At 44.4% G+C, this 17,942-nt stretch overlaps 1 protein-coding gene and 1 long non-coding RNA gene across 2 annotated transcripts in view; both read left to right on the forward strand.

Annotated features, from left to right (window-relative positions):
- MAST4 (microtubule associated serine/threonine kinase family member 4) overlaps positions 1-17,942 on the forward strand; it is a 538,667-nt gene that overhangs the window by 374,531 nt on the left and 146,194 nt on the right. The window lies entirely within an intron of this gene.
- LOC140633717 (uncharacterized) overlaps positions 3,163-17,942 on the forward strand; it is a 45,768-nt gene continuing 30,988 nt past the window's right edge. Inside the window, exon 1 of the long non-coding RNA XR_012031302.1 lies at positions 3,163-3,657. This is a non-coding gene — a long non-coding RNA (uncharacterized lncRNA). The remainder of the gene's footprint in view (positions 3,658-17,942) is intronic.

A 17,942-nucleotide genomic window follows, 5' to 3' on the forward strand; every position in this document is an offset into this window, starting at 1 on the left:
GAGTTCTGTGCACTGCATCTCCTTCAAGTTACCTCTACTCAGACACACTTAGAGGACATCCTCTCTTGGCCTTTCAGGCCTTTTCATCTTTGGACCCGAAGACTTGTCCACGTAGTAGTTATGTCAGTATTTAAGGACCACCGTCAAACTCCCTAAATTTTCTTTCTGCACTTTCAACACACAGTTTCTTCACATTATATATATATATATATATATATATATATATCACTTTCATATCTCCTTTCACCACCTTGATTGTTCTTCTCTGGGCACTCTCTCATGTGAAATTTTCCCTCTTAAACGTGAATACCTATAACTGAGCACAAAAATTATTCCCTGGGCATACCTTTGGGGATGGGAGTGGTGGGTGGGATTCAGAGAGTTGCTCTTAGTTTTGGTTGTGACATTTCTCAGAGCAACATTAATACATTGAGGAATGATAGTACTTCTGTTTTCAGTTACAGCCTGTAGATAAACATTAGTCAATAAGAGAAATTCTTTAGAACCTAAAAGTATCTTTATGGGATTCATAAGAAGTTATGGTTCTCTGAAAAAAAAAAAAAATCAGTTGACCTGCTATCACTGATCATTTCAGGGCATTTTAAGAGAAACCCAAGCATCTGAAGTGTCTCCATTCAAAAAGTATTCACTAAGTGCTTATGTAAATCAGAAACCATCAGATTTTAGAAATACAGAAATCAATAAAGCATGACTCCAGCCCTGAGGAAAGCACAAACTAATAGGGAAGACGGCAGTAAACAGCCTGACCAGTGTGTCCAGCACCTCAGGGGAGGTGCCACCATGAAAGTAGAGGGCACAGTGTGGGGTGTCCTCTGCTCTATTCCTACACCTCTCAACATTGTATATTCTTTTTGCTTCAGCATAGTGCTGACACTGATGTGCAGTGTGTCCTAAACACTGCTTATAGGGGCTGATGTATGTCATCTCACTTAGGTATGTTGATTTCTGAAAGGTTGGTCCTATCATGAGCTCTCCAAAATGGTGGAAAAGGGCAGATTAAGTGACTTGTCTTATTAATTCATAGTAATCATTGGATCCAGAATTGAGACACAAGATTTTTGCCCTTTGCCAATGCCCTGTCTCTTTGCCAGAGAGAGGCTTTATCTAAAGCAGTAGGTCTCAACCAGGGAGGATTTTGCCCCCTATGGAACCTTTGGTGATGTCTATAGACATGGTTGATTGTCACAACTGGCATCTAGTGGTTAGAGGTCAGGGATGCTGCTAAACATCCTCCCATGTACAAGACAACCCCCCCAGAGCAAAGAATTATCCAGCCTCACATGTCCAAGTACTGAGGTTGACCAACTGCTCTGGAGCATGGGAAGTACAGTCCCCTTTTAAATCCTTAAAAATGTAAAAAAAAAACAAAACAAAAACAAAACAACAAAAACAACAACAAAAAAAAACTTAGTATGGAGAACATACTGAACCAAGTTCCTAAATGTCTGAAGTATATTTTGTCACTTGTTAAATTGAGAAAATATCTCCTTCTTTGTCTACCTTAGTAGATCTCAAGGATCTGAGGAGGCTCAGTGAGAGTTTCAAAAGATAACACACAAAAAAGCCCTGCAATATAATCATTATCAGAAATTCCTAGCGTCTTGGGGTGAAAATATTTCAGGAGTCCTAAGAATAAGATAAAGCAGATGTCACAGTACAGTCCTGTTCTTTGCTTACCCCACCTCCCTTTGTCAGCTCACCCTTCACCCCTAGTGACCCTCATAATTCTGTAGGCAGGTTTGTTTCCAGTATTTAGTAGGGGAATGAAACCATTTTTATGAGTTTTTTTTTTTTTTAATTAAAATCTTGTCTTAAAATTTAGTAGCTCTTCGCCCTGGAACAGCAGATTTAAGGCAGCTTATTTAAATTCTGATTTTTCCCCTTCATAGACTTTTCCCACAAGCATTTTTCGGTTGGGGTGTGGGGGAGGTATTTGAATACCATGCCTGTCTTCAAGATGGACACCAGGAACCGGGATTAGCCTCCCTTTCATTCCTTCAAGTTCTAACACACGTGGAAGGACAACAATGGCACGTGCATTAAATGAATGCGGGGAGCGTCTTCATGGGGAGTCGCCGGCCGTCCCCGCGGTGCTTGCCTCGGTCCGCAGAGCCCAACAGGTGTGCCCAGCACAATTGGGCAGGTGCATGTAACTTGTAACCAGAGTCGGCCGAGGGTGTGGGTGAGTGTGGCCTTCTGGGTGAGTGTGGCCTCCCAGGTGAGTGTGGCATCTCCCAGGTGAGTGTGGCGCTCCCAGGTGAGTGCGGCCTCCTGAGCGAGTGTGTCGTCCCGGGTGAGTGTGTCATCTCCCGGGTGAGTGTGGCATCCTGGATGAATGTGCCATCTCCCAGGTGAGTGTGACATCCCGGATGAGTGTGACATCCCCGGTGAGTGTGGCCTCCCGGATGAGTGTGGCATCTCCCAGGTGAGTGTGGTCTCCCAGGTGAGTGTGGCTTCCTGAGCGGGTGTGGCCTCCCGGATGAGTGTGGCACCTCCCAGGTGAGTGTGGCGTCTGGGATGAGCGAGGCCTCCCGCCCGCCTGCCTCTCCTCCCACCGCGTGGGCCAGAGCACTTGCCGCTGCCCGCGCCGTGCTCCGCCCCAGTCCCAACCGCACGCAGGCTCAGGTGCCTCGACTGACTGACCGATTGGGGCGGGGGGAGGGGGGGTGCTGGGGTCCGCCGTCCCCGCCCGAGGTGCCCCGACCCCCGCCCAGACCCCGCCCCCCCACTCCACCCCGCCCCCGCCCCCCTTTCCCAGGAGGCCCCTCCCCCGCGGCTGGGCTCCGGCTCCGGCTCCCGGGAAGGGCCCCCCACCCCGCCCCCACCCCGCCCCCGCCCCGCCCCCGCCCCGCCGCGGAGGCCGCACCAAGGTGTCCTGTTCCCGCCCCGAGGCCGGCCCGGCTCCTGGAAGTGCTGCCTGAGTTCCCTTTTTTTTTTTTTTTTTTTTTTTTTTTTTTGGAGAAGGGGGAGAGGAGGCCTCCGTGGCTGCCCGCGGGCGCCCAGCCTGAACCTCGGCACCTCGGCCCTGGGCACGCTCGGATGTCGGACGCCCCGCCCGCCGGCCGCTCCCGGAACCCGGGACCTAAATAGCCCCCCCCCCCCCCCCCCCCCGGCCGCGAATGGTATCTGCCCAGCAGATGACAAAGTCCCTGGACTGAATCGCACACAGACAGCATTTTGTGCAGAGCGCACGGCCCGACTCGTGTAATTACTGTTTATAGCTGCCCAGGCCGCGGCCCAGGGCAGACCCGAGAGGAAGGAAGTTTCCTGAACCTCGCAGAAATGGCTGTGTGCTCCTGAAACGCCAGACGCCTGCTTCTCAGACGGGCTCCAAGTTGCTCTGGACATCACAGTGCACGTTTCCCCTGGAGGGACTGACTTACATCATTGGGATTTTTAATTTTTTTTTCTTTGCCTTTTTTTTTTTTTTTTTTTTTTGCCTTTTTCCGTTTTACCCACTAAGCCCCCCGCCCTCCACCCCCACCTCCTTCCCTGGTCTGGCCTTATGGCCTTGATCCCACGGTGAATTGAAGAGAGGAAAGAAATGGATATGTCTGACCCCAATTTTTGGACTGTGCTCTCAAACTTTACTTTGCCTCATTTGAGGACTGGGAACAGGCTTCGGAGAACACAAAGGTAAAAAAAAAAAAAATGGGGGCTACTTTGCCTGGAGAAGGGACTGTGCTTGGAGGCAGCCCGACTGCCCGAGCCCCTCAGCAGCTGGGGTTTTGTTTATTGGGCCACAGTTTGAAAAGTTTATATCCTGCCAGAATGGGGGATACCTGTTTCAGGTAATCTGTCATCCTGGTGGATTTCCTGGGGAATCCTGGTTGCCTGGGCTTCTAGAGTTGTTCTTTGGAAATGTGGGTAAAGAAGGGAAGAAGGGAGGAAGAGTGGGGAGGGGACGGGGGAGGAGGAGAGCTACTTTGTCTGTCTGTCTCTGATCTGATCAGATTCATCCGTTTCCTTCGCTCGGACACCGGACGCTTCGGCGTCTCTTTGTGGAGCCCCTCCGATGCTCCCTTCTTTTAAATATTTGACCTTTATAAGATGCAGATGTGCAACGCAACGATAGCTCAAGCGAGCCTGTTTCGCGTTGTCTGCTCTGAAGAGCCAGGTCTGCGTGACTTTGCCACTTTGTTTTTTTTTCCTGGTTTGCTGGCATTTATGCCCAATACAGGCTGGCCTTTTCATTCTGTAACACACTTGATAGAATAGGTGGGGGACAAGGGAACCTTCAAATCAGGATGAAACTGGTGGCAAAAGTGAAAGGCAGCTCAGAGTTAGTTGCTGACACTCAGATTGAGAGCATGTGATATTTAAAGGGAGTCTTTCTCTCCTCCCCGCATGTGTCCAGCACAGAAAGGTGGCACAGTTGTGGTTTTAGAGGGGACACACCTTCTGAGTTGCGTAACTACAGATTCTCAGTTTTTCTTCAAAACTTGACTTGTGCGTACACGTGAATGTGTCTAAGAGCAGTGGTGCGGTCAGATAAACAGGATGCTGGCTGTCGGATTTGGAGCTTCATAATCTCTGTGTTCCAGGGTTTAAAGAACACAAGAAAATGGTGTATTTTCTCTGTTGTATCTATTAACTTTTTGTAGCGTGAAGTCAGATACCTAATACTTTGGAAAACTCAGTGAATTTTCCCTTTGAAATTTCCCATGGTAATTTTTTAGATTTCAGAAGCATCTTGGAATGATCTCACAAGCCATAGTTGTGTATGCGCGTGCAAATACACGTATATAAAACACATGTATGTCTGATACCGAGTAGACGTTAAACAAGATAGTCACCTTGTTTATGTAAAGGATCACGTGGTTTACTGGTACCAATGCTGTATTAAAGGTAAATATGACTTCAGAGACCTGACCTTTTGGGGTTGGTCATTTTTTTGTTCAAGATGTGTCATCCATGTACCAACCCCCAGCAAAAGAAGTGCAGGTAATTCATTGAAGGGATGATGCTGTCTATGAACAAGACCACGACTTCCACGGCAGTACGTTCTATGACTTTTTACCTTTTGAGGAAGGTCAGGGGCCCTTAAATATTTGCGAGGTGTAGTCCTGGCTACGATGCAGCCTCTACTCTCACCTGAAGTCACTTCTCAAAGAGCTCTGGCATCGGATCTGTGCGTCTGAACCTGAAAAGCACTTGGAGCCTTTCTTCGCCCCGGCTACCTGTTGATGATGTGACTGAGACAATTCTCAGCCTAGTCTGGCCCTGACTTTCCAGCCCGGGGCATTCCAGCCCAGAACACTGCAACTGAGACAGCTCACGCTGGCCAAGAGCCTGAGTTCTGAGTTACTTTAGAAGTCACTTAGGCTCTTCCCAGCAAAATGAGAGGGTGGGGGAGGCCTTTCTCCATTCCCCAAGTCATGGATCCGTTTTTTTTCAATTCAGTGAAACAGAAAAGGGGATGGATTTTCTTCCCTCCCTTCTATTAGTAAAGGTTGTCACAGCCTGTTGGTTACTGGGGATTTCCAGGATTCTCGGAATTTGGAGCTATGGGTCCTGAATTTCATTTCTACGTACATGTGCTTATTACTGGTCTCAAAGGACCAGCACTGCTTTATATTTATTATGTAGATTTGGAAACCTGAAGGGCAGGTGTCTTCCCGTCCAGAGCAGCATATGTAGCTGTTGCATTCTCTTATTATACAGTGATCAATTCTGACTCTGCGCCCTTCCCTAGGACGTGTAGCATGTGCTTACAGTGGGACTCTTCCCATCCTGTGACCTCCCTTCACTGCTCTAAATCCTGTCTCCTCCTCCAACTCCCACATGAACCCCATTCCTCACCTGGCTGATCAGGTTCCCTTAATCTGTCCTTTCAAAAGGACCTTGCCATCCTCAAGTTGTCCTTTTGCCAGTGTCCAGGTGGGGACGCCTGACCCTTGCCCTCCAGTGTGTGTGCGCCTTAGCCGGGGAAACCTCTCTCCTGCCCAGGCCCAGCTACTTTTCTCCATATTTGTTGACTTTGTCCAACAGATCATTCATTTTCCATGGTTTTTTTCCTAGCTACTTTTTCTGGTTAACATTATAAGTTAGAGGATTTCATCTTGACCATTTCTTTATCCTCAGCCTCTTTATCTATCAAAGAGTAAATCTAGCTTTGAGCATATGAATGAACATCTTAGAGCTTTTTGAGGGTTAGCGTATTCGCACCATTTAGACAAAAGAAAGAGAGGTTGAAGGATTTCATGCTTCCCCTTAAGTCTCTATGATGGTAGACATTTTCATCATGGAAGCCTTTTTGGTTTGGTCCATGCCATTTGCCTTGCTAGTTCAGCATGGTACTTGTTTGCTGCTTTGCTCTGTCACAGGAAAACTTTGAAAATTTCTTTTTCAGCTGGGCCTGCCTGGGCCTGTAACTTTTAACTCCCTGAGTTCGTAGGGAGGGGATCATACAGACCTAATCTCAGGTCCAGATTTTTATACAATATTAAACTGACATTCCTTGACCTGAGTCCCAAAGATAATTTATCGTTGCCTTCATTCCTTTTTGTCTTGACTGTGGCAGACAGTAGGTTGTCTGGATGCACACTGACTTTGTCTGCTCTTTTGCTGTAAAGCTTACCTATTCCATTAGAAACTGTTTTATTATTTTTTTAATCACATATGCTTTGTTTTAAGGGAAATTTTCTTTTTTTAATTTTATGAAAACTTTTATAAATACTCTACACCATCTTAAACCTTTCAAAATATCCATACTTTCTCTTGCCTTGCCTGGCCTTTAAATTCTGTGAGTGAGCTTACGTGACACAGTCTTACAGTTTATACTTCTAGAAGATACGTGGAAAAAATGTCATACGTTCTGTTAGCAAAATATTAAATCCAACAAGGTATGAACACAGGGGCATCTGGGTGGCTCAGTCAGTTAAGCATCTGCTTCGGCTCATGTCATGACCTCAGGGTGCTGGGATAGAGCCCCACCTCGGGCTCCTGGCTCAGCAGGGAGCCTGCTTCTTCCCCTCTCCTCCTGCCTGCTGCTCCCTCTACCTGTGCTCTCTCTCTCTGTCAAATAAACAAAATCTTTTTTTCAAAAAAAATATGAGAACAGTTATACATCATGACCAGTTTATCCCAGATATGCAAAGATGGTGCAGCAGTGGAAAATCAATGTAATCTGTCACATAAACAAGCTAAGTAAGGATTATCACGTGGTCGCATTAGTGTATGCGGAAAAAGCACGGGACAAAATCCAGTACTCACTCCTGACAAAAACTGTCAGAAAACCAGGCAGAGAGAGGGACTTCATCAATCTGATGAAGAACATCTACAGAAAATGTAGAGCTAACACCATAGCTACCACAGTAGTCTCCCCCGCCCCCCCCCACCTGTGCTTTCACTTTCTGCAGTTCCAATTACCTGTGGTCAGCCACAGTCCACAAGCAGATGATGGTGGCCTAGAACTAGGTCACGGTGCCTACGTCGTTTGCCTCACTGCATCTCATCACATAGACACTGTATCATCTCACATTACCACAAGATACAGAGAAAGGCCATATTCACCTAACTTTTATTATAGTATTTGTTATCTATTTTGTTATCAGTTGTTAATCTCTTACTATGCCACATTTATGAATTACATTTTATTGGTATCTGTCTCCAGGAAAAAACATGGTGTAGATGTAAGGCTCACTACTATTTGCAGTTTTAGGCATGTCCTGGGGGTTTTGAAACATATCTCCAGTAATAAAAGATATTACCATAGTGAGAAACTTGGAGTTTTCCTTGCTTACATCAGGTAGGAGGCAAAGATGTCCCATCTCATCACTCATCTTCTACAGGTAACAGTTTTTTTTTTTATGTCTGGCTTTGTTTCCGCCACTTCTCCATTATTTCCACAAGGCTGATTTAAGATAGCCATCCACCTGTTGCTTTGAGGGATGGAAATCTAGGGCTGCTTTATGTTACCACTTAGGTTTATAATGTTTTTCCCCCATTCGATTAAAAACTTTGGGTGGTGGGGAGATCATCAAGCTCATCTTTTTTTTTTTTTTTTAAGCTTCTTTTTTATTTGCATCACCTATGTAAAGAAAGGACTACCATTGATCTATAAATATTGCTGTTCAGTTTTGAAGTGCAACTTTAGTTTTGGTAAAGCACAATTTAGAGATTCTAAAAGATGTTTGGTTTTTAACCTTAATGTCAGAAATCTGTCATATTTTCATTGAGCTTAGGTGACAGTATCCAAATCTCAATGACAACTAAATCAAGCATGATTATCCACGCCAGCGGGCAGCTTGTGACTCAGTTAATCACTTGGAACAAGTTTCCTAATGTATTTTGCTGAGAACCCACGGGATAAAAGTTGGTTTTGGGGTTGTGTGTGTGTTTCTGAGTTCACATTACTCAGCAACTGTCCTGAACAGCAGGTTCATTCAGAGATCTTGAACTGCTACAATTGTCAGAATGTATTGAATTTTTATGTCTGCTACATCTTTTCAGAAACATCTGTAGTGTTTGGTGAGTTTTTGTTTTGCTCATGAATAGGTGTCCTTACCAAGTATGAAGAATACACTTCTCTCTTGTCCTGACACATTGTATATTACCGATTTGTACTCACCCCTTTTACGGAAAGTCCAGCTAAATCCACATTTATCGAGCTCTGTTGTGTGCCTGGGCGCTGTGGCCCAAAGGTGAGTCATAGGATTGCTTTCAGTGAAGACATGTGTATGAATCATTGCAAACCAGGACAATAGAGAGGTATTTGTAAGGTACACATAAGCCATAGGAGTGGTCATTGGGTAAGAGAGATTCTGGTCTCAAGGAGCCAAAAGGGACCACATAGGAAAGGCAACACCTCAGGGAGGCTTTAAAGGCTAGGTTGGTATATATCTGACAGAAGGACTGGACCTTCCCAAACGGCAAAAGAAATGGTGTGTACAAAGGCAAATTGGCCTTCACAGCGGAGTTTGAGGGACTATACATAGCTCAGTATTGCTGGAGCATAAAGAACCAGAAGCATAACTCAGTATTGCTGATGCATAAAGTTTGAAGAGGCCGTATAATACACCACAGTGGTTAAAGGGATTGATCTAAAGCCAGTTCACCTGGGTTTGAATGAGATTGGGGAAGTTCGTCGGACTTCAGTTGCTCCATCTATAAAACAGGGACAAGTAAATTACTTATAGGATTGTTGTAAAGAGTCAAATAGTTCATATGTGTAAAATACATAATGCAACGACTGGCACATTAAAAACTCCCTGTAAATACTAAGTGCTCACATTGTTTCTATCATGACACCAAGGGGATGAGGAGTGGGCGATGAGGCTAAGGACCAGAGTTGAGGCACTTGATGCTTGTGGGAGCTTGCTTGGCCTTTACCCAAAGGGAGAAGGCATGTCCGGCAGCTCTGGGGAGTTTAGGTCTGGGAGGGAAGGATGAGACCTAGAAACCAATTAATCTGTTATAGCAGTAGCCTGTCTAAAGGGTTTTGCAGGTCTGGCCAAGGAATATGGTGAGATTGTGAATTTGAGAGACACTGAGGATATAGAGTTGATAAAGTTGATGAACCATTGGCTCTGAGACACAAGAAAGCAGTCTGCAGTGGCCCTGGGGATTTTGACCTGGGAGCCCAGGGAGAGGAAGAAAGCCCCTATACGTTATAAGACTGTGGGAAGGGAAGACAAAAGAACTTGCATGCATTCCTTTGATCCCCAGAAGCCTAGTTAATCTACATTCAGGGAGCATCTAATGTACCTGAATACCATAGAGTGTTCATTCCTTCCCTCCTGTGCTGGGCAAAGGCCACAGTGGTGAACAAGACCGAGTGTTTGGGCCTTGCAGATAAACAAGCATTTAAATAAGTCAGTTGCCCAGTGGTGGTCAGTGTTCCAAAGGCTACAAGCAGGTGCTGAGAAGGGAGTAGCAGTGTGAGGGGCTGCTTTAGATCATGTGGTCCAGGAGTGTCTTTTGAAGGGGTGACATTGGGCAGGAGACCGAAAAGAAGTGAAGGAGCCATCTATGGGAGGTAGGGGTGGGCATCAGGGAAAGGCAAGGGCTCTGGGGCAGGAGGGAAAGAGCCCCCAGGTGGGCCGTTGGGTGTGCGGGCTCAGGGCACCAGGGAGACCGGACAAGGAATAAGAAGCTTGAGAGTCATCATCGGGACCATCTGAGAAACACATGAGATGAGTCTGTGGGAGAACTGAGGATGCCCCATTTAAGGGGTGGGCCAAGAGGCAGCAGGGACAGGGAAGGAGGCCTGAGGAGAGGCTGAGTCCTCAGAGGGAGGACTGGGGAGAGGCTGAGTCCTCAGAGGGATCCTGGCAGCACTGTCACTCCTCAGGGAGACAAGGATGGTGGGGAAGGCGGGGATGACCTCAGCATGAAGATGGGGTGGTGAGGGCGGGGGTGAGGCCCAGGAACCAGCCATGAAGGGAGGAAGCGCAGACCAGGGGTGGTAACCACTCTCTGTGGTTGTGACACATCGCTGTGCCCCAGCTCCTTGCACATTCACAGCTGGCCCGCCAGCTCTCCTCCTGAATCATATCCCTTTACTCACTGTTGCTCACTTTGTTGTCTGCTTCATCGCCCAAGCAGGCAGTGACAGTTCCCTTTTCACCAACTCGGAAGCTCAGGCTCTGTTCCTGGCCTTAGGAGTCTCCTTTCCGAGTGCTCCCCTTTCAGGTCCCGGGCCCTGCATGCCTCTCACTCCCTCTCCCACCCTCCAGCCCCTGGTCTCTTCCCCGCCTTGAGCTGGGCCTGGCCTCTCCCCAAGCCTGTTTCCCGGGAGGGAGGCTGAACCTGGCTAGGTGGCTGGCCTCCTCTCCTGCTCTCCACGCCTGACCTGCAGGCTCGGCCCCTCCCCGAGTCCCTGGACCCATTCCCTCCCACTCCCAGCTCTGCCCAGGCCTGTCTCCCACTGCTTCCTTTCATCCTGCTCCTTTCTTCCTGCTCCAGAGGGTGTTTTCTGCAGGTGGGACTGGCCGGCCTGTCACTGCAGGACTCACCCTTCAGGCTGCCTCTCTTAGCCCCAGCGTTGGTACTATCCCTTGAGCCCCTCACTCCTGGGCCCTCCTCCCCCAACCTAGTCAGGGAAAGGGTGCTCTCAGGGAGGAGAAGAGAGTGGAGACCCCCAGGCCCGGAGCTTTCAGCAGCTCTCTGAGTGATATCCAGGCAGGGCCTGGCTGCTCCAGACCAAACCAACATGTTCTTACAGACTCCTTGTGTATCCTGTACCCTGTTAAAGCTTAGCAGGTACAAAGGACATGAGCAGGAATACACATACGATGGAAATGTCGTTTTTATTCTCTAGTATGACGCTTTCAGTAGATTACAGATTGTTTTGCTCCTTGAGCGGGTAGGTCTCTTGGGAGTTAAGGGGGAGGGAGAAAGGAGCAAGCAGGTAAGAAATGAGAAGGGAGGAGGGTGAGTGTGAGAGAGTGCAAAGGTGGATTTTAAAAGTTCTTTAAAAATAAACCGTTTTTTTATGGACAAGCACAGGCTATCTCCATTACTACAACTTGTCAACGCTGGGAGGAGCGTGTATGTGTGTCCCTGAGTTCACAGTGACAGGGTACAACACTATATGCTTTATGGCTTTGCTTGCTTCTCCGTACCCATAGATCCTGTTATCAGAAGCCCAGGTAGTGTCTTTAAAACAAGAGGATCGTAAGCCCCAAGATAGAGACCATCTGCCCCCTGGGCTGAAAACTGACAGATGTCAGGGTTAAGTGATCACTTGAGTGAGTCCCTGTGTGGAAATGGGTCATAGGGGAGACAGCTTGGAATAGGATTCCTTCTGAATCATTTGGGAGACTCCTCCTCATATTGGTTGAAATGGAAACAGGCTAGTTTCTAGCCTTGGATGAAGGCTAGAAGCCCTGAAGCCCCTCTTCACCCCCATACACACCCATGTCTTGTGTGAGTGAGTATGCACAAGCTGCTGTAATCTGAGCTGTCTTTACTACATGTAACCTAGTCATTTGGGAGTGATGTCATGGTAACTGAGTAATCCCTTTGAAAGTTAAGTGGTAGAGCCAAGATATTAAAATGGTCCTGGGGCTACCTGGATGAAAGTGGGTGCAGGGTGTGTAGAAATCCATTTAGTAGAGGCACAATCTCTATCAGTGGAGATCTTGGCTGAAAAATAGCAAATTTGGTTTTTGTGATACATGGGACATTGTATAACTAGAAAGATCTCTAAATAGAAATTCCCATGGTCCTTAACGCTTGTAGTTCTGGTTATTTCCTTTTCCTCTGTCTTGGTAATTAGGAGAGTTCCCTTGTGAACTTGGTTGTAAATTCTGAAAATGTTGACCTTAAAACCTTATTAATAGAATGAGATGATCTGCAGGAGGCTTAGCTACGCTAATCACCATTGGACGCGCTTATTAGGGAAGGTAATCCTACCATTATCAGCCTGAAACATCATCCTGTTTTGTTGTTTTGTTTTGTTTTGTTTTTAAAGGCCTGAGCAGAGGAACTTAGGCTTTGATCGGCATCTGAAGGTAAAACAGATTGGTAGGGAGAATCGACCGTCATTGAATGTTTCTCTCTTAATCTTCACATTGCTTGGGTTGTTCCAGAACCCTGGGACTTTGTATACATTCCACTGACTTTGTGATCTTAGATTTATCCGTGGTTCAGATTATGCCAGTCTGGGATCTCTTAGGATACTGCAATTGCAGGCGAACCTACAGGCACAGTCCACATCCTGGCCTGTGGTTGGCTAGCTGCCATTTATGTCCTGAAGTTCTCAAGTAAACTTTTGCTCTTCGAAGTGAGAACCAGCTCCATGTCCCAGGAAACTTTCTACCATGACACGGCAGTTCAAATTCCAGATATCTTTTGGAGATAATATATTAGGTTGTGAGTGAATCACCTGGGCTGGAGGGATGAGGAAGTGATGACACTTGCTGAGGGCTCCTGGGGTCATAGAATCAGAGAGGGAGAATGCTGATGGATTCACCAGGCTCGTTTTTGCCTTGTGAGTATTCACTGAAGCTGTCTTTGCTATGCTTTATTCTAATTTTAAACATTACAGTACATGTTGATGTCTCAGGACCCTGACTGTGACCTTACTGCATTTCTCCCTTGAGTCACTTAGAATTTTCTAGCTGCTGCTAGAATTCTTAGCTACTAAATTTGAAGAAAATCAGAGAAACTATCCATAGCTTGCATTAAAACATCACCTACGTCCCTTTAATACTAAATAATGGGAATCTTTAAATTAGAAATCATAATTATTAAATGTTTTGCATTTACAGGTATATGGAGGGGTTAAGAAAATTAAGTGTGTTTGTCATGGGAAAAACTGCCTGCTGAATAAAGCACTCTAGGAAATATGGTAAATGAAACCTTTGTTACCGTAAAACAATAGCCATTAAGTGACTATTATGTAATGTTATTTCTTACGTCTGATTTGGAATGGCTTGTTGATCTTGAAACTTGAGATAAAATTCCTGTAAAAATACTACTTTCATTTGGCTAATCTCAAGACTTTTGATACAATCAAAAATCAAAGACTTTTCCAAGTAGATTACCTCGGTCAGACACTGAGCCCTAGAGATATTGAAGCCATGTCAGATAGATTTTTTTGTCCATGGAAGGAGTAATGTAATTTTACCTACTTGATATTCTCTATTGGAGTACCCATCCAAATAAACACAAATTATTTGCTAATCCAAAAAATGGTTCTTTGTAAAATTAGCCCATGCTTGCTCAACCGCTCCAAAGGGCACATGGGTAGCCAACTAGCTGATAGGCCCAGTCACCTAACTTGGTGGGTTGAATGGATGATGATGAATCTGTATTTTCCCTAAACGATACCTTCTTAAATAAAGGAAGATTTTTATTATCTTAGATCTCAATGGCCATAGTGATGAAGAGTGGAACAGGGAGTGTATGGGATAGTTCAAGGGTGTTCCAGGTCATAGTTCTTCTTATGGATTCTGCAAAATGAGCTTCTTTGCTTACAAATTATAATTTCCTGTATGTTTTAGGATTTGAATTAGGGGTTAGATGTTTGGACCAGAGAGCTAGTTAGAGATAAAACTTGCCATATTTTTACTATGAGACCTATAAAATTTGTATGTAGTATTCTTTTTCAGTAGTTATTTTTTCTCTAGTCCATTTCAGATGAGTTAGCCTTGCAAATTTAGGATTTTTTTGAAGGTGAGAAATTAATAGTGGTTTGTATAAGCCTCCTTAGCCTAAGATCCCAGGCTTAGGTATTCTGGTCCCTTCAGACCCGTTCATAGATCTTAGGGGTTTTGATGTCATTTTACCAGCATCATCATTGCTAAGATGCCTTCTAGGTAGGTAGACTTCAGTTTTCTTGAAATTGTGATTGTTTACATATTATTTGATGGCTTCTTAAAAGAAACTCTTTAAATAGAAATTGTGGTTGGTCTTACATGAGACTTAACCTTAAAATTAGTGTACGTTCTCACACCAGACCTAAGGTGACTTGGGAGTCAAAAGGTACAGATAATTGAGCTGTTAAGACATTAATGCGATGCATTAATGCCATCCCTAGGAAACACATTCCGTGGAATAGGTTTTGGGTTTCAAATCCAAGAGTTCTGACTCCTTTTGATGCCATCCCTAGGAAACACATTCCGTGGAATAGGTTTTGGGTTTCAAATCCAAGAGTTCTGACTCCTGGCACTAAATAGGCATATTCAGAAATGTTGTATTCAAGCCAGAGTAAATATATATGCCCTTTCCACTTTCTTTCAGTTAGCAGAAGTCACCTCTAAACACTTATTTTGGCATTAAGGAAGCTCGTCATGACCTATTGTTCCAGAAAGATTATAGTTCTCATTTTAAGCCAGTGTTCTAGTTCCCATGTGAGTGGCATGCCCAGCCCAGAGTCGAAGAAACAAGCTTTGCTTTTCAGACCTTCCATTCTTTTAGGTGTGTCCCGCAGGCAGTGGCTTGTAGCTGTTTCTTCAGCCACGTAACAGGTTTGATTTCAAATCTATTTAATAAGAAACTAACATGTTTGGAGGGGATTCATGGCCCAACATTTATGGACTTTGTTGGGAAGTTCCAGGTGTGTATATATCTTGAACTCTATGTTAAGGTGTATTAGACTAAAATGATGTCGGTTTTATTTTGCTTGTTTTGTTTTTGCCTTCTAGTCGTAGGCTGAGTTCCTGAGGATGTCTTAGGGATTGGATCGGGACGGGATAGCCCCTGGTACTCAAGGCTTTGCAGCTCCTCATTCAATTTCTTTTCTTTGGCAGCACTAATGAGGAGTCAAGTGATCATAAACTGGCCAGAAGATAGAGCAACCAGAACCTCAGACGGGGGGATTAACCTCTGACACATGGGATGTTATTTTTATTTAAAAACACTTGGAGGGGTTATTTATGAGTTACACATCTCTGTATGATCTTTTTCCTACCTTGTGGCTTCTGGATAGCCTGAATCACCTTCTCAATCCTGATAACCTAATAACCCAGTTCGGCTACACTTGACTTCTGTGGACAGGTCTGGGGTAGGGGGAGCCATCGTGTTGCTTCATTTACTTATTTGTGTACCAAATGTTTATGGAGGACCTTTTGTGTGACCAGGGCTGAAGTTATCACCTGGGAAACAAAGTTGTGCATGGCATGATCCTTTTCTTTGAGTGGGGTTAGAAAGCAGTATAGCCAGGTAATTATAGGAAACATGTCATAACTGGCACGAGATGGACCAGCACGAGTGAAGGAAGAGGGAGAGGCAGCAATCTATTGTGGCACTTTGGTGGTATATGTTGTCTCATTTAATCTGATCTATACTACCCCTTACACAGGTGAAAACATTGAGGCTCAAAGAAATTAATTAACTGTGCCCAAATCTCAACAGAAGTAAGAGGTAAATCTGGGTAGAAACTTAACCATACTAATCAGTCTCCAACAGATACATAGCCCTAACAATATTCTGATTATTTAAAATGATATTTGTAAGGTAAGATTTTAGGTTTTTTAGTACTGAAGCCTCCTGGCAATCTGAAGACCTGTGTGGAACATAGAAGCCCTAATAATTTTGATCTTTGCTATAGAAATGCCACCTGCTGTCTGAGCAAAGAGAGTGAAAAATAGAAGTGGGTTTTACTTTGTCTTAAAATGCCACCTGCTGATTCTCTCTCAGAGCCATTAATGGAAATTGTATATATATTCTCCTGTAATTTCCTCATGTTAAAGTATCAGAGTTTATAATGGTATTTGAGTGGGTGTGTGCTTTTAAATTTGAGGTTTTACTTATGGTATAGCTCTTGAACAGCTGCTGTCTTACAGGCCTTTTGAATGAATAACATTTCTCTGCATTCGTGCTTACTTTTCGAGATTTCACTCTGTGTGTTATAAAAATCCTGTGCATTCACATGAATGTATATAATATGGATGCATCTCAGAATCCTTGCTGATCTTGTAATAGTGCATATAGCTGATTTCATAGAAAGCCAAAGTTCTTGCATCTTATGTGAGAGTACAGTATTAATGCCCACCCCCCCCCAAAAAAAAGATGTTAGGATTTTAAAGATGAATTGCTTGTAGACGTCTTCATTTTTTAAAAATACAATAATTCCTTTTGAATATGCTAATGCTAACTACCTTTATTAAAAAAAAAAAGATGAGTTGGTGGCGTTCACTTAAATACATCTTTTCCTGGGGAAAGCCGCTATATTTAAAGAACTAAGAAGTAACTACTTTGTTATACATGACATGACTGTAAAAGAATAAAATGTAAGTAATCTATAACTTGCAAAAGGCACAAAGATTGTATCCAGAATTCTCCAAACCACAGAATCCTTCACTGGCCATCTCATGACTCTCAGTGTGGTACAGTACGTGAGCTGTTTCTGAGGAATGGCTGCCCCTCCCTGAGGATGGGAGGGAAGAAATCTTCCTTACAGGTGCTTTTTCAAACGTTCCAGATGCTTTTCTTCACAGCCACTAACCCAGGCCAAGCCTTTTTCAGGTTCCTACTGACACAATGTTTATCAGTTGTATTTACTTGTTCTAGAAAAGCCAAGTCCAGGGAAATAGGTGTGTTTCATTTTGTTTTAATGAGGTTTACTGAGTTAGAATCTACAGACAGTAAAATCATTCCTTTTAGGTTTGTAGTTCCGGAAATTTTGACAAATACATAAATTTTAATTACCGTCACGATGTCCATCCCCTGAAAAACTTTTAGGTGTTTTTTAGTTGTTTGATAATACTAATATAGGATTTGAATAAAATGGTTTGTTTTGCTGTTCCCATACTACCCCCCCTTTTTTTAAATTTTTTTTATTTTTATTTATTTATGGTAGTCACAGAGAGAGAGAGAGAGAGAGAGAGGGGCAGAGACACAGGCAGAGGGAGAAGCAGGCTCCATGCAGGGAGCCCGATGTTGGACTCGATCCCGGGACTCCAGGATCACGCCCTGGGCTGAAGGCAGCGCTAAACCACTGAGCCACCGGGGCTGCCTCCTCCCCTTTTTTAAAAATTAATTTCCATATGTTATTAAGACTGGCCTTATTTTTTTCCCTAATGTCCTTTTTCTGTGCCAGGATCCAAGCCAGATACTATGTTATATTGTGTAATCCTTTTTAGAAGTCATTTTGATGAGGAAGATGATTAACATATAGTTCTATTACTTGGTTGATAATATCCAGGAGGTACCAGGAAAATGCATAATGAGATACTTGAAAGGAAAGCATAAACTATCTAAGTCATGTGGCACATTATTAATATATAATAGTCCCTTTGAACCAACATGGGTGAAGGAGTTGTAAGAAGCCAGATTAACTATTTCCTGCTAGTCAGACTTGTTTAAAACAATCTGGAGTTGTTTAGTAAGGGCCATGAAGTGGAATATTTGGAAGGTATGTAGTTTAAAACATTGATTATGGTTGTTGGAAAATACATGCAGAGATTCAGAAGGAACCCTGGTGTTTTTCAATGCAAGTGAAGACAGAACAAAACATACATTTTAAAAAA

This window comes from Canis lupus, chromosome 5, assembly GCF_048164855.1.
Source record: "Canis lupus baileyi chromosome 5, mCanLup2.hap1, whole genome shotgun sequence".
Lineage (NCBI taxonomy): Eukaryota > Metazoa > Chordata > Mammalia > Carnivora > Canidae > Canis > Canis lupus.